We start from the raw sequence: 26676 nt of genomic DNA on the forward strand, positions 1-26676 counted from the left end.
TCTTAAAAGGCATTTCTGGAGAAAATCACCCTCACCCACTTCAGTATTGTTGTGACCCTACTTTGTAGTCTGAAGAAATGTTACAGTTTTCAGTGATAGCGGGAAAATGGTCTTGTAGTTGAAAACACTACAAACCACCAAGGGCACTGGCATTTGCAAAAATGAACAAAATTCGCTTTACAGCCTCAGTTGAAAGGGATGACTTCAAAAGAACTCATTTTTGTCAGTAAAGGTATTGCCTGGAGATCTTCTTTCTTTCTTTCCCTGGGTCTGCTTCTTGATCTCCTGTCTATAGGGTCACCGTGCCTGACTTGGTCTTTCTACAGGTCTTTTTAAGTCCCTTTTTGTATTTGCTTTATATATGAATCTCTGTTTTGAGTGCGGAAGCATAGACTAACGATGGGAGAGGGATCATTCCTCCAGCAAATACCCCCATCTACTTACACTTCTGAGTATCACAATGGCTACCTCATGGGTCATCCCAGCTCCAACCCGCCTGCTTTGACCACCCCATGCTCTCTCAAGATTTCATAGTCAGAACTTTGACTCTGTGTGTGCCCCAGCTCCACTCAAAATATTTAAGGGATTCCCTTTTGCTCACAGAATAAAGCTCAAACCCCTTAGCCTGGCCTTCAAGACCCTCTATAATCTAGTCTGTTATATCTGGCACTCACCTCACTTGAAAACTTGGATCCAACTTTGCTGCTTTGCTTACTTCTATGCCCATTTCTGGCACCTTGGCTTTCATCCTGCCAGAAATGTCTTCCTCCCCCGGTATGATTCCTGCAAAGTCCAGCTCACTTCTACCTCTCTTGGGAAGCTTCCCCCAGTTAGCCTGTTCAGATCCCTTGAACTTTAGTGGGAATTATTTGAGACTTAGCATACCTGACTTTTATTTTTATTTCTTTTTTAATTTAAATTCAATTAGCCAACATATAGTACATCATTAGCTATAGATGTAGGGTTCAGTGAGATTCATCAGTTGCAAAAAGCACCGAGTGCTCAGCACACCACATGCCCTCCTTAATGCCCATCACCCAGTTACCCCATCATCCCACCCACCTTCCTTCCAGCAACCCTCAGTTTGTTTCCTAGAGTTAAAAGTCTCTCATGGTTTGTCTCCCTCTCTGATTTTTTCCCACTCATTTTTCTCTCCCTTCCCCTATGATTCTCTTTGCTGTTTCTTATATTCCACATATGAGTGAAACCATATGATAATTGTCTTTGTCTGATTGACTTATTCACTCAGCATGATACAGTACAATTCCATCCACAAAATATAAATGGTAAGATTTCGTCCTTTTTGATGGCTGAGTAATATTCCAGTGTGTGTGTGTGTGTGTGTGTGTGTGTGTGTGTGTGTGTGTGTGTAGTCATAGATAGATCACATCTTCTTTATCCATTTATCTTCCAGTGGACATCTGAGCCATTTCCATAGTTTGGCTATTGTGGAAATTGCTGCTATAAACATTGGGATGCAGGTGCCCCTTCAGATCACTACATTTGTATCTTTGGAGTAGATACCTAATAGTACAATTGCTGGGTCATAGGGTAGCTTTATTTTTAACTTCTCGAGGAACCTCCGTACTGGTTTCCAGAGTGGCTGCACCAGCTTGCTTTCCCACCAATAATGTAGGAGGGTTCATTTTTCTCCACATCCTTGCCAACATTTATTGTTTCCTGTCTTAATTTTAGCATTCTGTCTGGTGTGAAGTGATATATCATTGTGGTTTTGATTTGTATCTCCCTGATGGCAAGCGATGTTGAACATTTTTTCATGTGCCTGTTGGCCATTTCTACGTCTTCTTTGGAGAAGTGTCTGTTCATGTCTTTTGCCCATTTCTTGATTGGATTATTTGTTTTGGAGGTGTCGTGTTGGTTAAGTTCTTTATAGATCTTAGATACTAGCCCTTTATCTGATATGTCATTTGTAAATATCTTCTCCCATTTCGTAGGTTGCCTTTTAGTTTTTTTTACTGTTTCCTTTGCTGTGCAAAACCTTTTTATCTTGATGAAGTCCCAATAGTTCATTTTTTACTTTGTTTCCCTTGCCTTTGGAGACATGTCTAGTAAGAAGTTGCTGAGGCCAAGGTTGAAAGGTTGCTGCCTGGGTTCTCCTCTAGGATTTTGATGGATTCCTATCTCACATTTAGGTCTTTCATCCATTTTTAGTTTATCTTTGTGTACGGTGTGAGAAAATGGTCCAGTTTCATTCTTCTGCACATGGATGTCCAATTTTCCCAACACCGTTTGTTGAAGAGACTTGTCTTTTTTCCATTGGATATTCTTTCCTGCTTTGTCAAAGATTAGTTGACCATAGACTTGAGATCAATTTCTGGGATCTCTATTCTGTTCCATTGATCTATGTATCTGTTTCTGTCTTGATGATTACAGCTTTGTAATGGAGCTTGAAGTCCAGAATTGTGATGCCACCAGCTTTGGTTTTCTTTTTCACCATTCCTCTGGCTTTTTGGGGTCTTTTCTGAAATCAGTTGCATTTCTTTATACTAACAATTAGACAGAAGAAAGAGAAATTAAGGAATCGATCCCATTTACAATTGCACCAAAAACCATAAGATACTTAGGAATAATCCTAACCAAGGAGGCAAATGATCTGTACTTTAAAAACTACAGAACGCTTATGAAAGAAATTGGGGAAGACAAAAGAAATCAGAAGACATCCCATGCTCATGGATTGGAAGAACAAATATTGTTAAAATGTCTATGCTACCCAGAGCAATCTACACATTCAATGTAATCCCTATCAAAATACCATCAACATTTTTCACAGAACTGGAATAAATAATCCTAAAATTTATATGGAACCAGTAAAGACGCCAGATAGCCAGAGGAATATTGAAAAAGAAGAAAACCAAAGCTGGTGGCATCATGATTCTGGACTTATATTTTTGTTTCTTTTTTATGTGTGTGCCTTATTTTCCTTTCTAGCAGTTAAATTTCATTCATTTGTTTAGCACATATTTACTGTGGCCCAACCATGTGCGAGGATCCGAGTCCCACATGGGAGCACTGCAGTGATTAAGACACATGTGGTTCCTGCCCTTAGGAACTTACATTCTAGTGAGGAATCATAACCATTCAGTGTGCCAAGTGCTATTTAGGGGACAGCATTGGGTGCCATGGGAGAATTCAAGGGGCCCAGTTAAACATACTCAGGAAGGTTTTAAAGGCTTCCTAGAAAAGGCAATGCCCTAAGCAAGACTTAAAGGATAAGTAGGAATTAGCTAGGCAAGGATGTAGAGGAAGACTGTTTCAGCAGAGAGAACTGCATACATAAGTTATGGAACTGGAAGAAGTCAAAGATCAGGATGGGCATAGAGGAGGTGGGAGAATTGGTGAAGACAGTTTTGGGGGTAAGCAGAGGCATAGGCCTGAGCCTTCTGTTCATTCTGTCAATGGATGATTTTTTAAAAGATTTTTTAATTTATTCGTTTGAGAGAGAGAGTACCTGTGAGAGCAGAGCAGGGGGAAGGTCAGAGGCAAGAAGGAAAAGCAGAGCCTGATGTGATGCAGGGCTTGATCCCAGGACCCCAAGATCATGACCTGAGCTAAAGACAGACACTTAACTGACTGAGCCACCCAGGGACCCCTTGATATTCAAGTTTTTTAGCAAGGAAAAAAGACGAAATTACCTTTGGAAAGGCAACCAACAGTGACTGCCACATAGCATCTCCTGAATATATTGACTCAAACCCCTATACCAAAGCCCTAGCAGAGGGAAAGGCATGCTCATTTCCAGGCCTAAAAACTATTTGCATCAATTTTCACTGTCACATACAAGATGACTGGATTTCAACAAAAATTTATGAAACATACAAAAAAAGCAGGGGAAAATACACTATCGAGAATCAAAGCAATCAACAGGGTCAGACTCAGGAAAAAGACATTCTATGCATAGGAACAAAGATTTAAAAGTTACTGCAGATTTCATATCAGAAACTGTGTAAGCCAGAGGATGATGGAGTCACATCTTTAAAGTGCTGGAGGGGGCAGGGAGTAGAATCTTTGTGAAGAAGAATTTCATCCCCAGTGAAAATATCTTTCAAAAATTAAGGGACTGTATACTTTCTCAGACAAATGAAAGTATTGTTGATCAAAGTAAAAAGTGGAAGTGGTTTCCCACTATTGTTTAATTCTATACTGGTGAGCAGTGAAGCTGATTTCTTTGTGTTTAGTATTAACTTGTAGTTTGTCTATGAATTGCCAGTTCCTATCTTTCACCCATTTTTCTGTTGGTCTGTTTGTCTTTTTCTTTTTTAAGTTTTCACTTATTTATGAGAGAGAGAGAGAGAGAAAGTGCAAGGAGAGGGAGCAGCAGAGGGAGAGGAGAAGCAGGCTCCCTGACAGGGAGCCCAATGAAATGGGGCTCAATCCAAGGACCCTGGGATCATGCCCTGAGCCCAAGGCAGATGTTTAACAAACTGAGCCAATAGACACCCTTAAATGTCTTTTTCTTATAGGAATTCCTTATATATTTTGAATACCAATCCTTTGTTACATACATAGCAAATACCTTTTCATGATCTGTCACTTTTCTTTTAGTATGTTTATGGTGACTTCTGTTGACAGAATTTTACAATTTGTCAAGTTGTCAAAAAACTTTGTCAAAATTAAGTCTAATCACTTTTCCTCTATACTTTAAGAATTTCTTCTAAAGTTTTATAGTTTTGTATATTGTTTGCTCTTTAATCCTTCTGGAACTTACATTTTTTGAGTAGTAAAAAGCAGCGTTGTAAATTAATTTCTCCCAAATGGTTAGTAAATTGCTCCAATATAATTTTTTAAATACTCAGTATGTTCTTTCCATATTGATTTTAAATGCCACATTTACCATAAAATACCTTCCCATATATTCATGGCTCAGTTTCTGTATTCCCTTTTATGTCCCACTGAGCTATTTTGTATTAGTGTTACAATGTTTTATTTCCCACAGCTTTATGTTTTGGTATTGTGATAGCCAATGGCCAGGCTTGTCCTGCTCAGCTCCTCCCAGTGGAGAGATAACACACCTGCTTGAAATTTTGCAGGAGTCCTGAAAGAGAGCACCCACTCTTTTACATTTCTGAAGTAGCCCAGCAAACAGTGGGCTGTAGGATGAGTAGTGATAATGACCACATGACCATCACACCTGGCCTGTCATATTGTTTTAAGGCAACCAGGTATGTTTGGTGCCTGGTTATTATTTCATCTGTGTGCAGTGCAGCAATATGGCATGATAGCAATATAACAAGAAACTGAAACTGACAATAGGTCTGGCTAATGTGGTTTACCAAAAGTGGTTTTGCAAAACCATCCTGGAGTTTTGAGGCATTTTGACCGGGGGCCTACAGGCCCCAGAAAACGTTGTTTAGGACTTCCCATCACCTGGCAATTTCTTTCTGGCTGGTTGGCCAAGACAAGCCCTGTCTCTCATAGTGTGATTAAGGTAAACCAAGGAGCTGTGCTCTCCAAGCTCTCCTACCTGATGCAGGCTCTCATCCTTTAAGGTCTTTACAATGACATGCAATTTGGGTACTCTGTGAGTACCTGAGTGTTCCTTCTTACTCATCTTCAAGCCTACCCTCAATTGGATGACTTAAGAAATTCACAACAGCATTCTCTCTCTTCTAGAACCTCTCTTTCAGAATTACCTTGGGTATTCTTTCACATTTTCTCTTATAGAAGAATTTTAGAGTCAGTGTATAAGTTCTCAGAAATATCCCACTGGCAGTTTGATGGTGATTTCACTGACTGTATAGATTAATTTTGGGGGGAACAATCATCTTTAGATGCCAAGGTTTTCCAACCAGATACAGGAATATTTTCTTTATATATGGTTGGGTTTTCTTTAATGTCTTTCAGTAAAATTTTATCATGTTTTTATTTGGATCTGAAACATTTTTTTTTGTTTATTCTTGGGTATTTTGTAGTTTCATGACTTTGTGAGTAAGATCTTTTCATGACATTTTGCAATAGTTATTGTAGGATATAGTCAAGCTGTTGTTTTCATATGTTGATATTGTGCTTGTCCTCCTAACTGAACTTTGAATTATGATCATTTACCTCAAATTCTCTTAGATTTTTTGTTTTTTATTTTTATTTTTTTCCTCTTAGATTTTTTAGATACACAATTATGTTGTTTGCAAATACTGACGGTTTTGTTTCTTCCTTTCAGATCCTTATGTCTTTTTTTTTTCCTAGTCATTTATGGCCAAGACCTCTAGTTCAATGTGAAATAGCTATAGGGATCCTTTATCTTGTTCCTAATATCTATAGGAATAATTCTCTATTTCATCACTAGGTATAATATTTTCTCTAGGTTTCTGGTTCATATTATCAAGAAAAGATAATTTTCTCCTATTTCCAACTTGCTAAAAGTTTCTTGGGGTTTAGAATTAAGAATCATGAAATAACTTTTCTGCTTCCATTGAAATAATCATATAATTTTTCTCTTCCAGTCTATTAACAATATTTTGAAGTGTGGAAACAACATTGCATTTGAGGGGTTAAATGCCATTTGATTTTTCCCTGTTGTGGTAATAATGCTTTTAGTTTGCTTATGAATTCTTAAATAGGACAGGCAGTCTTTGGTTTGCCTGAAAACTGCCTGTCTCAAAGGTCTCCCTGAGTCCCTTGTTCTATTATTTTTGTCTCTAGTGATTGAGTTTGTGGTCATCCTCTTCAAAGTTTTGTTGCAGATTGTTTAGGGAAAACTAAGGATATTTGAAACATATCCTTAACCTTTACAATTGGCATCATAGAGGAGAACCAGGGCATACCAACTGGTGACTGGCATCTGTGAGAAACACAACCCTACATTTGAGGTGGTTGGTAAAGGGATGGTCCATGGCCCATGATCGCATTACGTATAGTTCAGAGATTATGGAAAAGTGCAAATGATCACATAAGAGTAGAAAGGATATGCTTCCTTGGAGTCAATCAATCCAAAATCCAGGACACAGACAGGAGGACAGTGGTCTTTCAGTTTCCATGACAACTGGAGGATCTACCATGATGTTAATGAAGCATAAGCTTCAGGGCCTCTCATTTAAAAGGGCCTTTCCAAGGCCCTGCTTCTAATTTTATATTTGTATGTTTGTATTCTTTTCCTAAAGAGAGGCCCCAAGTTGCATAAGCCTTAGATCCTGCAAAACCTGGGTCCATCCCTAATGAGAGCCCCAGCCATAGCTTTACATCCCGGCCACCGCACTGGAGCCCAGGGCTCTGAAAGCCCTATCTAGCAACCCTGATAATTCTCTCAGTGTAGCAATTAGAGTGGGTGGCAGATTAAATTACCCTGTTGCTTCCCAGCTGGGCTGAGAGAACTGTGGTCTGACATAGAAGCCGGTGGGTATCACATGGAAGAAGCGCTTGGCTATCTCACACTTCGCTCGCTGTGGGGGCACATGACCAAATTCATTATTAACGGCGAGCTGATCTGGTTACCTTGATTGACACTAAGTGATTTCAGCCTGGGCTATATTTGTCTTCATGGGGAAAATGACTGCACAGAGCTGAAAGGTTATTTCCCTCTTCAAATACATTTGGGCCTGTCACTGCGGAGTTACGCACCCTGACATCAAAATTGGACCCACGGGCTTTGGAAGACAGCAAATGACATCATGGGCAAAAAATGGTGTCAGCTTCGTTTTGTTTTTCCTTCTCTTTCTGGATTCTGACAGGGAGGTAGTTTGTCGAGAATTTGCAAGGCTTTCAGGTGAGAAAAAGGAAGAATTAGTAGTAGCAGTTACCTATTTTGCACATACACAAAAATAGTTTCCAGGGTATATTTCTCTGTCTTCCTGGTCTCTCTCTGTTACCATGAAGCTTATTTATTTATTTATTTATTTAGGGAGGGATTTGATGTCTAATTAATTAGACTAATAAATCATTCACCTGCTATTGAAAAAGATCTAACCTCTTGCTAGAATAACGTATTCCTTTAGACAACACATATTTTTGTCTATAGAACCAGAAAGGGAGGCATTACCTATAAGAAACTCCATCCTTAACTGTGATACCCTCTCCCATGGTTGTAAAACATGTAAGAGAAGTCTACAGATGACATGTTGTTACATTCACAATATCATGCTATGTGATTCTGAATGCATGTGAGAAATACATCACACCCTGGGGCTCCTGGGTGGTTAAGTATCTGCCTTGGGCTCAGGTCACAATCCCAGTGTCCTGGGATCGAGCCCCGCCATGGGCTCTCCACCCAGTGGTGGGTTCCCCTCTCTCTTTCTCTCTCTCTCAAATAAATACATAAAATATTTTTAAAAAAGAGATACGTCAAACCCAGTAACACAGGGAAAAATCAGATGCTGCTATGCTAATTTAAATTTTAAATTAGAAAATTTAATTTAATTTAAAATTTAAAATTTTAAATTAGAAAATTTAAATTAGACTGAAAGAAAACTTTTAGCCTAAAGATATCAAATAGAGTTATAGTAGCTTAAGGTGGACCATAGCCCTACCTCCTAGGATTTACTTATTTTGGATGAAACAAAGGTTAATGAATTTAGGGAGAAGTCATATTTATGGATGGATCCTCTAGACTTGAGAATAAAAAGGAAATGTTTTTTAAAACTGTACCTTTTGTCATTGTTCTTGGTAGAGTACAAGATTCTGATGTCTGATTCTGTATTGTTGATGAAGAGAGGAGGGACCGACCCTATTGCAGGATCCACAGCTGTTGGGTTTGAGTGACAACAGCTCTTTGCAACGGTGACCCACCTATAGAAACAGTTCTTAACCCAGACTGAGTCAGCGGGTTGGGGAGGCAGAGCTACCGTTCGGCTTCAAATCACAAAGTCATAACTCCTGAATCTGGCCCTCCTCTCTTGGATCTCTGCCTCCTCTCTGAGGGTGATGACAAGAGGATGGGTTGGCTTCTCATTAGACAGAGAAATAAGAGGGAGTGTCCGCTGACCTAAGGAAAACATGGTCTATTTAATATAGACCAGCATATAAAAATGCATGTAAACAAGCATTTTTTATTTGAACATTAAATTTTATTGGTACAGAGCATGTGTTTTGTTATAATGGTGACTAATGCCTTTTAAAAATGAGATTTTGGAATGCCATTCTGCTTATGTAACAAGATAAAGAGCTTTTAGAACATTGTTCTGGAGTAAAACCCTATAATAATAGTTGATTAACAACAAGGCAACTTGAGGTGCCAAAAATATTTTCTGCAGAGCTCTCTATTAAGTGGAAAAAGTTTTAGGCTTTTTCTTTTTTCCTCAAATGATATCCAAATGGTTTTTGTCTGAGAAATCCGGACTTTAAAAGTCATCAGTTTGTGAATATCTGTGTACAAAAGTATTTATTTGCATGTAGATACTCTGTTTGGTCCCTATTTCTCTATCTAATGGGGCCAGTGATGTACTCAAAAACACCTAGTCGAAATTAAATATATCTGTGATAGATAGAAGAGGAAAACCTAGGAACGAAAATTAATAAACACGCCTGAAGTTGCTTATTACCAAAGAAAAAAATTACCTTAATCTCAACACAGGAAGTCTTGGTTATGGCTCATACTCATGATTTTACATTTTGTAGGAAAATGCTTTTTAGACTGCAAAAGAATTCCTGGATGTTGGCTATTATGATGATGATAATGATAATGACATTTATGGGGTGTGTGCTTGTTCACAGAAACAACAGGAAATGCCAAGGAGGTAAAATAAACAGATATTTTCAACAAAGAAATTTTTTTTTGAAATAATGAACACGGTCAACAATGAGTGTTTTCCCAGGTTAGTCATTTTCTGACACAGTGAAGTATATGGACAGGTGAGTCCCTGGCCATAGTCACCTGTAGGCAGGGATCAGCCTTCTTGGGCTCCGCTGGGCCCCGACCCTGGCATCTTGTAGAGTTGTGTGTCATTGCTTCTGCCTGGCCTCTGGAAGCTTCAGACTTGGGCCATTGTGGAAGATTGTCCCATGCTCACATTTCACAAGGATCCTAAGGTCTGCAGGGTACTCTGTTGAAAAAGAAAAATGATTAGTTCTCGTGGTCATGAAGCAAACCCAGAACTTGTTCCAGGGAAAATAAATGGGGTTCTGGCCCCTCCTCCAAATGTTAAAGTTGATGTAATTCAGGGCAACCTTGGTCTCTCCAGATTGGCCCTTATTTCTGAGTTTAAGTGATCACAGGGCTGATCTGTATTCTGTCCTGAAACAAAACAAAACACCCTCGATCTACTCTACAGTAGGAAGCTCATGGGCTTTGAGCACTGACAGTCTGAGTTTGATCTAGGTTCTTACCAACTGGGTAACTTTGCGCTCACTTGCCTGTTTCCTCACTTGTAAATGGGGAAAATGATACTTTCTTCTCCCAACATGGTGAGGCTTAAATGAGATAATAGGTGGAAACCACCCAGCACGTAGTAGACACCCAATAAATCCTCATCCCTCCACACCTCTTCTGTGAAGGTCTTTCCTGCTTGGGTAAGTCCAAACTTTCCAGAGGCTGAGTGCTCTTGGCAGTTCTCATTAACTTACTCACAAAAGATTTTCCAGGATATTTTTGTGTTTCTGGATGGTCAGATCATACGGGTGGTGTTTTGATTTTGAAATAGTAGTTCTCAAGGGCCCTTCGTAGTTGAAATATTGCCCTCGAGGGAGGCAGAGCCGAGGTTGGAAAGTCTCTGCAGGAACGATGCACCTGACCTTTGTCTGCTGAGCCCCTTTCTCAAAGGAAGAGATACCCTACAAATCTGTCTTCAACCACAGGCTCCTCCCAGAAGGAGGAAAGGTGTTCCATATGCCCAGTCACTCTGACCCTTTGCTTCAGAGGGGTGCTGTGTCCATGGCTGTGTTCATGGCACAGTTTGTGGGAGAGAGACGCTCTTCAGGGCTGAGACATTCCCTGGACCCCATATATGTCACCACACAGAAGGCTGCCTCTTCTACCTGAACACTGGGTGGGCTCTGGTTCTACCAGAAAGTAGAAGAAATAGTGATCAGTGAACACAAGTTGGGGTCTTAGTGTGGTCAAATTCAAGATCATTCATTAATTCAACAGATATTTTCTGAGCACCTTTCCCTGAGGGTATATAGGTTTTGCCCATCATTCCATAGCAACCCCACCGAAGGACTCACTGCTTCCCATCCAAGTACTAACCAGGCCCGATCCTGCTTAGTTTCCGAGATCAGACGAGATCCGGCACGTTCAGGGTGGTATGGCCGTAGACGGACCCACTGTTTACATCAAGGTTGATTCAGGGATCCATGGAGGGTTTTTCAAAAGTAGGTGAATCCCCTCAAACCATGTGCCAAAGAGTACATGCATGTGTCTGTCCACTTCTGGGAGGAACATCCAGAACTTCCAATAGCTTCTCAGAAGTTTAGGAACCACCTGCTGGATGTGAACTGCATGTTCTCCCTGTGCTCAGCTAGGGCTCAGAGGGATCCTGGCTCCAGAGTCCCTCCGGGGCCTCCAGATTGATGAAGTATCACGACAGAGGGTGTGCTCACCATTCCCCAGAAGCCCATATCCAGTGGCTGAGGATTTGCTAGACTGCCTTGCAGCCACTGCTACCCAGACCATCACAAGTTGGTCTGCATTTGACTCAAGAGAAATCATTTCCAACCACCTGGAACTCAGCCACCTTCTGGGCTAAAGCTATAGAAAGAACACTGCACTTGGCCATGGAACATGATTGCTCTGAGCTGCACTTGACCTCTCCTCTCCTACTGGGACATGAATGCTTGGCTGCAGGGTTCTGTTGTCCCTCCCTCAGGAAGGCACCCTGTACACTCCCTGGCATCCACGAGGTACTCAGCTCAGGTTCATGGAGTTGAAGTGAGGGGGGCTGATAATTCTTGCCCTAGGCTGGGAGGGGAAATCAGACCATATAAATAACCATAATGCAAGGTAGGAAGGGATCCATTTCATGACAGAACTGCAGGTCAGGGACTCAGGGGCTGCCTCACAGAGGGTGACAAAGTCATCTTAGCTCAAGGGCTGGTTCAGTTGATGGGGAATCCGAGAAGACTGTTGGAGGAGGAGCCCCAGAGGTGGGACTGGTAGAAGGTAGACAAGGGGATATGCAAACAAAGGGCCTTTAAGGGAAGGGAGTGACCTGGCCTGGAGAACACAGGGCAGGGAGGCACAGGGCAAGGGCAGGCAAGCCGGGTAGGCTGGAGCCAAGAATGCCTGGAAGGGACTGGTCACACTGGGTTGGAAATTCAGCGGGTCTCCACTGCTCTGTGCCCTCCTCACCCAAGGACTGAGCAGCGGGCCTGGCTGTCCCCCTTGGCCAGGCCATGAGCTGTGGCTGGGTCCCCAGGCCAGGGCAACCCAACCAGGCTCAGTGCTGTGCCGGGTTATGCTTTTTACAGCTAACGGATCATTGGGCATTTTCAGTGTTACAACTCCTCACCACAGAGAGAACATTCTGGGAGGCAATAAACACTGGAATCGTTGCTTAGTAGCCTACTTTAAATAGGCATTTCAAGGGGCACCTGGGTGGCTCATTCGGTTGAGTATCAGACTCTTGGTTTCAGCTCAGGTCATGATCTCAGTGTCATGGGCTAGAGCCTGACGTCTGGCTCCTGGCTCTGTGAGGAGTCTGCTTGAGATTCTCTTTCTCCCTCTGCCTCTGCCTCTCCCACTTGTGCTCTCTGTCTCTACAATAAATAAATCTTAAAAAAAAAAAAGTTCCAATCTCTCACTTCCTTTAGGCAGTCTTCCTTCATTGCGTTTGCCAAACACTTTGGCTCCTTTATGATGGCCTAGCTGTTTATATAGGCGGTTCTCTTCTGTTGTGGCTGGTCCTCAAGGAACATTATAAATAGTTCAGGTCCTGGGCCCTTTAAAGCATCAATTCTCTTGAATTATGAATGTAAAGAAAAAGTTCAGAGCCTGAAGTCCCTCTTTTAAGCTGAGTACAAGGGGAGGAAGATTCTGTTATCCCCTGTCTTTGTGTGGGAATTTTCTCTTCCATCAGCCTGGGAGCTTTGGTCCCCTCTCTCTCCAGAGTACTTACCCAAGGCTTGTTGGGGAGAAGGGTGAGCTGTAAAGTGGGTGGGGGGAGTAGTGTGCCGCCCAAGCCCTTCCACCCCCTTTCCTATAGGAAGCCAAGCATCGCTAATTAGGACAAAGGGCTCTAGAGGGGTCTGTGGCCTAAAAGTCTGGGGGATCCTTTGTCTGCGTGGCCACAGCCTGTTGCTATCCTCAGCTCAGAGGCCACAGTCCCTAAGTGAAGGTATGGGACTTCATCCTTCTGCTTGGCTTCTGGAGACTGGTGGGGTCAGGACAGCATGGGAAATCTCTGATTTCCTGACGGTCACTGCATGCCCCCTCCTGAGCCCTGTACCTGGCCAGGCCGCCCCAGTCCCAGACCCTCCATGCCTGTGCTATTCCGGCCAGAACAGGGAGATCCTTCCAGCTAAGGAGAAGGGCTAGGCCAAGTCTGAGAGGCAGCATGGGTGCATTGACCGCTAAATATTTGCCTCACAAATTTCAGTAGTGATCCCAAAGGGTGTAATGTCTGCATATTGAAAATCTGCCAGTTATAAAACTGTAACATTACTCTTTGAAATGTATCCAATGACACATAAATAGCATAGCAATTCGATACTCACCATCAGCTGTTTAAAAAACACGTAACAAGCTCTTCTTTACCATATTGTTCCTATTTCTCCTTGAATCTGCATTTTCATTCCGATTCCTCCAGAGATTTTCATCCTAATATATTTTTATGCTTATCATATTCTGCAATAAAAATGTGTGTATATTAAAGTTACTTTAAAAATCTCCTGTGATCATAAGCTCCAGCTGTTAATAAAAAGTTTCTAGAGTTTCATTAAAAGAGTTTTCATTATAAAATTGATCAAAATACTATAAATATAATGTGAATTTTAAAAAATATTTCACAAAAATGCAGTGTTACTAGAAATGGATCTTTATTTTTTAATTTTTTCATTTTATTTTATTTTATTTTATTTTATTTTAATTTCTTTTCAGTGTTCCAAAATTCATTGTTTGCGCACCACACCCAGTGCTCCATGCAATACGTGCCCTCCTTAATACCCACCACCAGGCTCACCCCACCCCCCACCCCCTCCCCTCTAAAACCCTCAGTTTGTTTCTCAGAGTCCACAGTCTCTCTTGGATCTTTTTTATTTTAATTTCAGTACAGTTAATATACTGTGTTGTATTAGTGTCAGGCGTACAATACAGTGATTCAACAATTCTCTATATTACTCAGTGCTGATCATGATAAATGTACCTTAATCCCTATCACCTATTTCACCCACCCCCCACTCACCTCCCCTCTGGTAATCATCACTTTGTTCTCTGTAGTTAAGAGTCTGTTTTTTGGTTTGTCTCTCTTGTTCCTTTGTTCATTTGTTTTGTTTCTTAAATTCCACATAGGAATGAAATCGTTTGGTATTTGTCTTTCTCTGACTGACTTCTTTCGCTTAGCATTATACCCTCTAGCTCCCTCCATGTTGTTGCAAATGCAAGATTTCATTCTTTTTTATGGCTGAGTAATATTCCCCTGTCTGTATATGCCACATCTTCTTATCCATTAATCAGTTGATGGACACTGAGCTGCTTCCATAATTCAGCTACTGTAAATAATGCTACAATAAACATAGGGTACATAGATCTTTCCAAATTAGTGTTTTTGTATTATTTGGATAAACACCTAGTAGTGGAATTACTGGATCATATGGGAGTTCTATTTTTAATTTTTTGAGGAACCTCCTTTCTGTTGGAAATGCATCTTTTAATGACATGGGAAGGATTTCTTTTGTGCTCGCTCCTCTACCCTTGAATAAATGTCACTTATTGTTAGAATGAGACGTTGTTTAGCTTCAGTTCCATTGTTATTTTTCCTTTCTTGTAGATGCACCTGAAAAAATACATCCACAGAAATATCATGGGAATAGAAAGAGTTGTCATAGCAATGAGACTCAATTCTTTGAACCCCTTCCCAGTTTTATGCCAAAATCATATGGTAGTCTATCATCAGAAATTATTTTTAATGATCTATCAGCTGACAAGTTAATTAGATTCTCCACCAATTTAGCTGAGTGCAAAGAATGGAGAATCAGCTACCTAGGGAAATTGATTCTTGGTCATTGTACTCATTCAAGTTTCTCAGTTGCTAGAAAGTATATAAAAGACGCTCTACTGTTACTTATGGAGGACAACTGATTGCATCCTGCACTTTTGCACACTAAAGTGCTTTGTTTAACCCAATATACTCTGAAAGTGTTCAGAAAAGAAAAAAAAATATTGTTAATTTTAACTTACATTGCTAATACCAAGTCTTTTAAATAAAAAATTCATCTTACACACACACTCATACATACACACACACTCACACACAGCTGCATATTTAGCTCAGTCAATTTATGGATATTTGTCCACTGTTTAACTTAATTCGTTAAGCCAAAACTCACCGTCAAGCCAAATGGCCAAATCAGACTCAATCTGAAAAAATCAGACTTCATTTCTTCAAATAAATACGTTGACATGCATCCTGGAGACAGTCTCACTTATGAACTCTGTGTCTGGTAGAGTGGAAAATAAGGCACAGAGGCTTGCCATGAGCTTGTCACCTGCAGGAGATAAGGTGCTGTTAGCTTGGTATTTGTTCTGGGCTTTCTCTTTGCTTTGCTTTTAGGGGATTCTCCCACAGAAAGTCTGCGTCCTTTGACAGTGGTCAGGGAATGGAAGAGGTGAGATTGTTAAATAAAAAATATCTTCAACTGTCCCTTGGTTTGATACCGTGGAGGTTTTAAACAACTGGGAACTATGTACCATAGGAATTAAGGCTCAGGGAGGGTGAAGGGAATCCTTGTCTTTTGTGAAGCAAGACTGTGAGGAGGAAGTGGAAGTGGAGAACCCACGGGAGGACACTTAACCAGGAGATGTTCTCAGGCAGACCTGTTTTAGGAAACGTAGACGTGGCGGTTGATTTCCTTAAAACTACTTGTGTCCACATGTCTTTTGGAAAGTCTTAGGTTACCCCTGGCCACACATCATGGCCAGTTTGAAGACCACTGGACTAACCCAAGGAGTGACTGTGTGGCCACACCTACAGGAAAGCCATTGTTGTCCCTCACCTCTCACATCTGATGTCACTCACCAAACATTTACTGAGAACCAGGCACAGGACTGGATCTTATGGGGGAAAATACACTCCCCACTCCTGCCCATAAGAAGTCCATTTATTAGAAGCAAGTCACTAGGCCAAGCTCACACTCTAGGGGAGGAGACTCTTGAGGGTGTGTGCCAGCAGGTGAACATCACTGGGAGTCATCTCCAAAGGTACCTGTTAGAGTACTTCATGCTTTTTCCGACTCAGATGTGAGTCCTGGTTGCTTGCTGGAGAAGGAGGAAGAGTCTCACTCCATAGCTGTAACAGAAATAATAAAAGTTGTAAAGAAAACACATGTATAGAGAGATTCACTATCATATTGTTGATAATAACAAGAAATTAGAAACAGCACAGATGTCCCTTCAAAGGTCTTGGAAGTGTCTGGGTAGTATATATCTTCCCCTTCCTGCCCCAACCTCTGCTCAGTCCAGTCAATTTAGGCGGTGAAGTAGGAGGGGGGAAGTACGAAGAGTAGAGCCTAACGTTCATGGCCTCGTCTGGTCCTCCTTCACCTGTCCCTCTCCTTTTGCCCACGGGAATGTGCAGAGGCTGGATATGAAGGCAGGTGAAATGGGCGGCCTGCAGGGCCAGGGGAATGTGAAAGGACTGCAGTACCGGGTGCCTGGGTGGCTCAGTGGGTTAAGCCTCTGCCTTTGGCTCAGGTCATGATCTCAGGGTCCTCGGGTCAAGTCCTGCATCGGGCTCTCTGCTTGGCAGGGAGCCTGCTTCCTCCTCTCGCTCTCTGCCTGCCTCTCTGCCTACTTGTGATCTCTCTCTGTCAAATAAATAAATAAAATCTTAAAAAAAAAAAAAAAAAAAGGACTGCAGTGTCAAAGGGGACAAAGGGCAGGTTCTGTAGACGTGACCTCCTGGGAGAACTGGGGAGGCACTTATCAAGTGGTACCAAGTTTCAGTTGTGTAAGGTGAATAAGTTCTGGGGATCTGATGTCCAGCACGGTGACTATAGTTAGTAATACTGTACCGTATACTTGAAATTAACGAAGAGGGTAGATCTTAAGCATACTTATCACGCATATACATATACACAAAGAAAAGAAGGGAAGGGAAGGGAAGAAAGAAAAAACGAAAAGAGCATGGTAACTGTGTTAGTTGATGGCATTGTTAATCAGCTTGAATATGGTGATTATTTAACAATGTATACATATAACAGATCAAGTTGTACATCTTAAACACATACAGATTTTATTGTCAATTACACCTCAATAAAGCTGCGGGGTGGAGGGTGAAGCACAACCTCCTATAAAACAAAGAGAAAGGATATCAGATAAAGGGCTAGTATCCAAAATCTATAAAGAGCTTATCAAACTCAATACCCAAAGAACAAATAATCCAGTCAAGAAATGGGCAGAGGACATGAACAGACATTTCTGCAAAGAAGACATCCAGATGGCCAACAGACACATGAAAAAATGCTCCACATCACTCGGCATCAGGGAAATACAAATCAAAACCACAATGAGATACCATCTCACACCAGTCAGAATGGCTAAAATTAACAAGTCAAGAAATGACAGATGCTGGCGAGGATGCGGAGAGAGGGGAACCCTCCTACACTGCTGGTGGGAATGCAAGCTGGTACAACCGCTCTGGAAAACAGTGTGGAGGTTCCTCAAAAAACAAAATAGAGCTACCCTACGACCCAGCAATTGCACTCCTGGGTATATATCCTAAAGATACAAACGTGTTGCTCCGAAGGGGCACGTGCACCCGAATGTTTATAGCAGCAATGTCCACAATAGCCAAACTGTGGAAAGAGCCTAGATGTCCATCAACAGATGAATGGATAAAGAAGATGTGGTATATATACACAATGGAATACTATGCAGCCATCAAAAGACATGAAATCTTGCCATTTGCGACGACGTGGATGAAACTAGAGGGTATCATGCTTAGCAAAATAATTCAATCGGAGAAAGACAACTATCATATTATCTCTTTGATATGAGGAAGTGGAGATGCAAGGCGGGGGGTGTTGGGGGGAGGTAGGAAAAGAAAAAATGAAAAGATGGGATTGGGAGGAAGACAAACCATAAAAGACTCAATCTCAAGAAACAGACTGAGGGTTGCTGGGGGGAGGGGGGACGGGAGAGGGTGGTGGGGAAATGGACATTGGGGAGGGTATGGGCTATGATGAGTGCTGTGAAATGTGTAAACCTGACGATTCGCAGACCTGTACCCCTGGGGATAAAAATACATTATATGTTTATTAAAATTAAAAAATTTAATAAAAAAAAGAAGTAAAAAAAAAAAACCAAAAAAAACAAAGAGAAAGGAACTAGCCGCTCTCTTGTGTGTGTGCTCTTTCTGTCTCTGTCTCTGTCTGTCACACACACGCACACATCATTTTACCAATTATAAATCTACCATAAAATACTTGAATCCATGTTTCTTCTAAACACCAGAACTAAGAATTATTTTAAAATCCTGAATAGCCATGTGTGATATGAAGAAACTCACATTCTTTTACTGCTCACTACCTTTTCCTATCTGTTTCTTCTATGTGTGTGTTGTGCGATCTGGGATATGAGGAACCAACATATTACCATTATATTGTGGACATTCTACACTATTTAGGTTCCCTTTAAATATTACTTGCTGTTTACATTACATGCTTTGAAGCTATATTTACAGTAATCATTTAAACTTTGTTGTATGCTTAAATATCTTCAGTGCCTACCAACACTCCCTTATATTATGAGCTACCCATTCTTTAGCTCATTTAAAAACTTCACCTCTCCATTGGTTGGAGTGGATCTTAAAGCAATTTTCTCAGGAAAGATGTTCCTGAGAACATTTGGGAATGTCTTTTCTGGAACATTTGTAAATGAATGATAAAACTGCCATTTGGCTAAGTTAAACTGTCTTTCCCTTAAAAATTTGGAGATGTTGTGTCACTTTTCTTTTTTTTTTAAAGATTTTATTTATTTATTTGATAGACAGAGATCACAAGTAGGCAGAGAGGCAACAGAGAGAGAGAGGGGGAAGCAGGCTCCCCGCTGAGCAGAGAGCTCGATGCGGGGCTTGATCCCAGGACCCTGCGACCTGAGCCGAAGGCAGAGGCTTTAACCCACTGAGCCACCCAGGCACCCCTGTCACTTTTCTTTATCATCTCTTGCTATCATTGAGATGCTTAAAGAAGACTGTCTGATTCTTCATCATTTGACTAGTAGAATATTTTTTCCCTCCGTCCTTCTATTTCTAGATTTTTGCCAATATGTGTCTACTTATTACTCTCTTCATTGATTTGTTCTGTGCAGTCAATTGAATAATGTCTCTTCAAAATTCACATTTATTTGGAACGTCAGAATGTGACCTTACTCGGAAATAAGGTCTTTAAAGATACAACTGGCTACAAACGAATCCACCCTGGATTTTGGGCACCCTGAAGCCAATGACTGGTGTCCTTGTGAAGAGAGAACCCACAGACTCACACAGAGATGAAGGCCAAGTGAAAGACACTGAGGTTGGAGTTACCCCACCACAAGTCAAGGCTCACCCAGGGCCACCAGAAGCTGGAAGAAGCGAGGAAAGATTCTTCCCTAGAGCCTTCTGTAGGAAAGCCCTGTTGACATGTTGATGTTAGCCTCCAAAACTGGGGGAGGAAAAAAAAAAAATCCCTGTTGTTTTAAGACACCCAATTTACGGCGTTGTGTTCTAGCCACCTTAGGAAACTAATACCATCCAGAACGCAGGAGTCTTTTCCGTTTATAAACTGGTTTTTAGGTCAGTACTTTGATTAGTTTCTTGTTCAAATCACCTGTAATTCAGAAGTATGGTGTCTGTTATCTGTCTCTTATATGTATTATAGTCTCTCTCTTTGTTTTAATCTCCTTGTCTTTCCCCTCAGCATCCTGGGAGAGCTTCTCAAGCATCCAGAAAAATTGCAAAAGACAGAAATGGGGAAAAGATTATGGGGTGTCCTTTCAGTGGAATGTGGAGTGTCATACAGAGGACTCTTCAGGACATTATCGGATCCAACAAGGTCCTGAGTCTTTCATTATTCCTACTTTAAAGGCTAACTTCCCACCCTGTACTATGCAGAGAACTGGTAGTAATTCATTTCGTGAATGGGGAAAAGAAAGAGGGAACCAGGGAGGGAACAGAGAGGTCTGAACACCTATGGGTCAGGAAGGTTCCCCAAAAGTGTTCACAGAATCCCATTTTTTCCCAAACAACCACATTTCTTTCTTTCTTTCTTTTTTTTTTTTTTCCACTAGGCCCCATGCCTAGTGGAATTCTTAATTTTTCTCCAGCATCTTGATTGTCACTTTTAAATGATTCACTGCATCTTCGTGTAGCTTAAGCATTTGCCAAGGTGGCCAAGAAGGAAAAAAAAAAAGTGGTTCCCGGAATTCTGATCTTTTTAATCACTGCTCCAGACTGGTTCTGGGAATGGAGAGGCACCATCTGCAAAAGGTTTTTGGAGGAAATGGGGTGGGAAGTGGGGTGGGTGGAGTTGTCAGGGAGAAGAATATGTCCCCAGATCCATTAGAGCAGTCTAGTCTAGGTTGAGCACCACTTTGAGGAGAAAACCATTTTGTGGTGTCTTCACTAAGCCTAGATATTTTAACTTCATTTCCAGGTCCCTGCTTGTAGTTCCTTTCTTGATTTATTTTGTTTTTTTGGCTGTTGTAACAGGAAAATCTACTCCCTTTTCAAACAAACAGCCCTGAGAAAGATAGGACCAAAGAAAGTTCTCACTTAAAGCCTCACCTCTAAGCTTCCAGAAAAATAGCTACTTCTTCCACCCCTGGGGCCTCTGGCTTGTTCCCCTCATAGCCCGGGGCATGGAGGAAAGCAGAGGGACCTTGTTCTCATAGATGCACACTGGGGTCAAGTTCCACCTCCTCTGTAAAGTCCCCCCTGGCCACCCACCCTCTGTCTGCTCCCTGTGCCCCGTCAGCTCCTAACTCGCTTGCTGTTCTACTCATTTTCATATTTAATTCCGCACTTGGGTGGATTCTAGGAATAATACCACTTTCCAAAATGCGATTTCTTGTTTGTCCAGCTATGAACCCCTTATCAGCAAGGACCCTCTCCCCTGGCTTCCCTTCTGTTCAACACAGCCCGAAGGGTAAGGCTGGACTCCTGGCAGGAGTTTGGTCGACACCTGAGTTTGCCTGAATTCAAGCCTGGCCACTGGGGCAAGATAAGGGACACTTAGACATGGTCAGACTGCAGGCTCTCCCGATGGCCTGCAATGATATCAAAGGGAACTACACCAGTCCCCCAGTGTGTCCCCTCCCAAACTCCCATGGGGGGACCTGCTACTGGGAAATCAGACCACCCTCTGTAGGAAGAACGGTTCTGCCTATTCTATGGTAACCCACGCAGAGCCTTTCGCCGTCCTTGCCCTCCCGGGCTAGCATCTTCTCTCCCCAGCACCTCTATGCCTTTTTTCTCAAGGGAAGGATTCCTCACTGCTCTCTGGCTACCCCCACCTCTTCCCTGCCTTCTCTTGGTTTTGGAGAAAGCGCACCCTAACAAGTTTGCCAAGCATCTTCCACCCTATCCTTCGAGGAACTCTTTCAAACGTTCTCTTTCCCAGAAAGTCTTTCCCGACTGGGGAGAGGAGAGAAGAGGAAGCTTTCCTTTCCTCCTTGTGCAAATCATTCTGCTCTGTTGAAAGCGATAACTATGAATTCGGTCTATAATGCATTTGTTTCGCAGGTGAAGATAGTGATTCATTTAATTCCACTGTCCTCTCAGGATGGCTCTTGTGCCTTCTTCTGAGTTTGTTGTATGGACTTTCTGGGGCTAGGATGAACTGATGGTCCGTGTCTCTGCTTTCTCTTTGCTTTGCCCCGGGTCGTTCATCTTTCTGTAGAGTCTCTATTCTCCCCGTATCCTTTCTCTTATTCAGATTGGCTCCTAAGAAAAGATCAGAGGCGAGCGGCCCTAAAATCCCGATACTGTACTTACTTCTTCAGGAGGACAGGTAATGGAGATGTCACATCAATGGACTTAACCCTATGAAGCAATTCCAGAGACAGCATGGGGATAAAGGTAAGAATAAGGCCACTTTTTAGCAAAGGACTTCCCTGGTACGCAGAAATTCACATACTTCCCAAACACTCTTTTGAGTGCCCTGGACTCTTTCAGAAGAGACATGGCTCCATCCAAGGCTGCAATATTTGAACGAACAGCCTTACAACAGAATCAATCAGAAAATTCTAGAGCTGAAAGAAAGGTTAGACCCCCTCTCGCCTGGGTGCGTTGCTTTGCTGATGAGAAAACCAAAGCCCCAACAGAAATGATGAATGCTCCTTCAGTTTGTTAGGGCAGAGTTTGGCCTGGAGCCCTGGTTTCTTAATTCTCCCCACAAAGCTTGCTCATTATTCTTCTTTCCTAGGTTTCATAGGTAGACTCAGTTGTTCACTTTTAGAATTAGCTTTTCTAGTTCTACCACAAAAAATGTACTGTAGGCATCTTTATTGAGATAGTGTTGAATTTATAAAGTAACTGAGCAGAGAATTGACATTTTTGCAGTGATGAATCTTTCTGAGAATATGGCATAGCTCCGCATTTTTTCAAGTCCCTTTTGTATGTTAAAATTTTGTTTTAAGGGCACCTGGGTGGCTCAGTTGGCTAAGTACCCAACTCTTGATTTTTGCTCAGGTCGTGATCTCAGGGTCGTGAGACCTAGCCTCACACCTGGCTCCCTGCTGGGCAGGGAGCCTGCTTAAGATTTTCTCTCTCCCCCTCCCTCTGTTCCCCTCCCTGACTCCCTCCCCTTTTTTTTTTTTTTTAAGGATTTTATTTATTTATTTGACAGACAGAGATCACAAGCAGGCAGAGAAACAGGCAGAGGGGAGGTGGGGAAGCAGGCTCCCTGCTGAGAAGAGAGCCTGATGCAAGGCTGGATCCCAGGACCCTGAGACCATGACCTGAGCCAAAGGCAGAGGCCCCAACCCACTGAGCCACCCAGGCGCCCCCTGCCTCCCCCTTCTTAAATATTTTATTTTTGTTTAAAATTTTTATTACTGAAGTATTGTTGACACACAATATTATATTAGTTTTGGTGTACAGCACAATGATTTAACGATTCTATACACTACACAATGCTCACCACAGTAAGTGTAATTACCATCTGTCACTACACATGTATATTAAAGTTTTCTTCATACATTTCTTGAACATTTTGAGAATTATTCCAGACTATTTTATACTTTAGTTGCTGTTGAAATTCTTCCACTGTGCCTTCTAACTGGGTCATATATTTATATGTAAAAGGCTATTGTTAACTACATATGAATTTTGTAACTGACTTCATTACCCATATCTTTTGTTTGCAATTCAGTAGATTCTCTTAGGTTTTCTGGATATGTATTCATGATAATTATACATCACAATTATGATAATTCTACGGATCGTGATAATTTTGCCTCTTAGTTTTGTATTTTACACCTCTAACTTCTTTCCTAATTCTAACTTCTTGCCTACTTGTATTGTCTTGTATCTGCAGAGCTTTTTAAAGAGTGAGGTAATGGGCATTCTTGTCTTTTTTTCTGTCTTTAATGGAACTGCTTTTAGGGTTTTCCTTTGATAGGTAAGATGCTGACTTTTGGGAAAATACACTTTATCATGCCAAAAAAAGAATTTATCTATTCCTCTTTTATTAAAAGTTTTTCTTTAATCTAGAATGAGTGTTGAATTTTATTCAAATATTTTGTCAGCTTCTAATAAATGATCAATTTTTCTCCTTAGAGTTTTAAAATATAGTAAGTCATATTAATAGATTTTCTAACATTGAACTATCCTTGCATTCCCAGAATAAATCCCACTTACGTGTGGTTATCATTCTTCAAATGTACCACATGAATCTGTTTTTTTTTTTTTTTTTTTTTTTTTTTTTTTTTTTTTAAAGATTTTATTTATTTATTTGACAGACAGAGACCACAAGTAGGCAGAGAGGCAGGCAGAGAGAGAGGAGGAAGCAGGCTACCCGCTGAACAGAGAGCCCGATGTGGGGCTCGATCCCAGGACGCTGGGATCATGACCTGAGCCGAAGGCAGCGGCTTTAACCCACTGAGCCACCCAGGCGCCCCATGAATCTGTTTATTAACAATTAATTTAGTAATTTTGCCACAATCTTCATTTGTAAGTTTGGCCAGTAGTTTCATATTTTGTGTGCCATGTTTACTGGATTTAGGTATCAGTGTTGTGCTACTCTGAGCAAATCATTTGCAAGTCCCAGCAGTCAGTCTCAAGAATGGCCTGAAACGATCCCCATGTCCTAGTACTTACACCTTTTGTGTAACCCCCTACTACACTGTTACAGAATTTGTCTGTGTAGTTGCAAGCAAATGGCAGAATCTCACTTCTGAGATTAGGTTGTAAAAGACTATGACTTCTGTCGTGGGTGGTTTTTTTGTTTGCTGGCTCTCTCTTAGATTACTTTGCTCTAGAAGAAGCCAACTGCCGTGTTGTGGAAAGGCTCATGTGTCAAGAAACTGAATTCTCCAGCTGGTAGCTAGTAAGAAACAGGACTGGAAGCAGCCACATGAATGTGGCAGCCACATGATCTCAGAAGCAGACTGTCCTTCAGACAAGCCTTGAGATGACTGTAGCCCTGGCTGACGGTTTGACTACCACCTCATAGGAGAGGCTGATTAAGAGCCTTCTAGCCACACTGCTCCTGGATGTCTGACCTTCAGAAACTGAAAAAACAAATGTTTGTTGTTTAAAGCCACCGAGTTTTGAGGTAATTTGTCATGCAGCATTAGATAATGAATGCAGCCGTTTTCTTTATTTTCAGTTTTCCAAAGCAGTTTACACAGCATTGGAGGTAAGGTTTACTCTAGGGCTTAAGTAATGGATATACTTCAGCTCTGTGGAGATAAGGGGAAAGGCATTCTGGGAATGGGAATTAATGAGAAGAGATAAAATGTGCATGGGTAATAGACATCTACAGAAAACTTTGCTGAACAAGAGGAGAATACACATTCTTCTTAAGCATACATGGAACATTCTCCAGGATCGACCATATCCAGGCCTTAAAACAAAGCTCAACAAATTTAAAAGGATGGAAATCATACAAAATATATTCTCTGGTCGCAATAGCACGAAATTGGAAATTAATAATAAGAAAAAATTGGGGAAAGTCACAAATATACAGATATTAAATAACACCTTATTAAATAACCAATGGATCAAAAAAGAAGTCGCAAGGGAAATTAGAAGATACTCTAAGATGAGTAAAATGGAACAAGCATACCAAAGCAGTGCTTAGAGAGAATTTTAGAGCTATAAACACTTCCACTGAAAAAGAGGAAAGACCTCAAATAAATAACCCAAACTTGCACCTTAAAACACTGGAAAAAGAAGAGCAAACTAAAGCCAAAGCAAACAGGAGGAAGGAACCATTATGATTAGAACATAAGTTAAGGAAATAGAGATAGAAAGACAACAGAGAAAATCGACAAAATTAAAAGTTGGCTCCTTAAGAAGGTGAATAAAATAGACAAGTCTTTTTAGCTAGACTGATCAAGAAAAAAAGAAAACACAGAATACTTAAGACCAGAAATTGAAGAAGGATATCATGGGCTTTACAGAAATGCAAGGCTATAAATAACATTATGAATGACTGTATGATAGAATAGTAGATGACTTCACTGAAATTGATAAATCCCTAGAAAGACACAAACTACCAAAATGGACTCAAGAAGAATGGAAAATCTGAATAGACCTAAAACAAGTAAGGAGATTGAATTAGTAATTTTAAAGCTTCCCACAAAGATAATCCCTCGACCAGATGACTTTTCCTGGTGAATTCTACCAACATTTAAATTAATTAATACCAATTCTTTGCAAACTCTTCCAAAAACAGAAGAGGATGAAACACTTCCCAGCTCATTCTATGGAGCCAGTGTTACCATGATACCAAAACCAGACACAGACATGACCAAAAAAGAAAACTACAGACCAATATCTCTTAGGAATACAGATGCAAAGACCCTCAACAAAATATTAGCAAATTGAATCCAGCAATATATAAAAAGGATTATGCATATGACCAAGTAGGATTTACCCCAGAAATACGAGGTTGCTTAACATCTGAAAATCAATTAATGTAATACACTACAACAACAGAATAAGGACTGAAACTTTATGATCATCTCAATAGACAGAGAAAAAATATTTGACAAAATTCAACACCTCTTTATGATTAAAAACACCCAAGAAACCAGGAATAGAAGGGAACTTCCTCAATCTGATAAAAAGCATCTACAAATCCCGACACCTAACATACTTCATGGTAAGAGACTGAGTGCAACCCTGTAAGATTAATAACAAGACAAGAATATCTACTCATCACTTATATACAACATTTTATGAAACATTATAGCCTGGGAAGTGAGGCAAGAAAAAAAAAATTAAAGGCATCAAGATTGGAAAGGAAGCAGGTGATATGATTTATATAGAGAACACCCTAAATAACCCATGAAAAAACTATTAGCTCTAATGAGTTAACAAAGTTTCAGGATACATGAAAAATATACAAACATCAATTGTATTTCTATATAGT

General features: G+C 41.0%; 1 pseudogene across 1 annotated transcript in view; it reads right to left on the minus strand.

The window, feature by feature from the left end:
• LOC308349092 (ribosome biogenesis protein NSA2 homolog) overlaps nt 1-26676 on the minus strand; it is a 78602-nt pseudogene that overhangs the window by 1503 nt on the left and 50423 nt on the right. The gene's annotated exons all lie outside the window — the stretch shown is intronic.

This window comes from Martes martes (genome assembly GCF_963455335.1).
Source record: "Martes martes genome assembly, chromosome: 9".
NCBI classification, from domain to species: Eukaryota; Metazoa; Chordata; class Mammalia; order Carnivora; family Mustelidae; genus Martes; species Martes martes.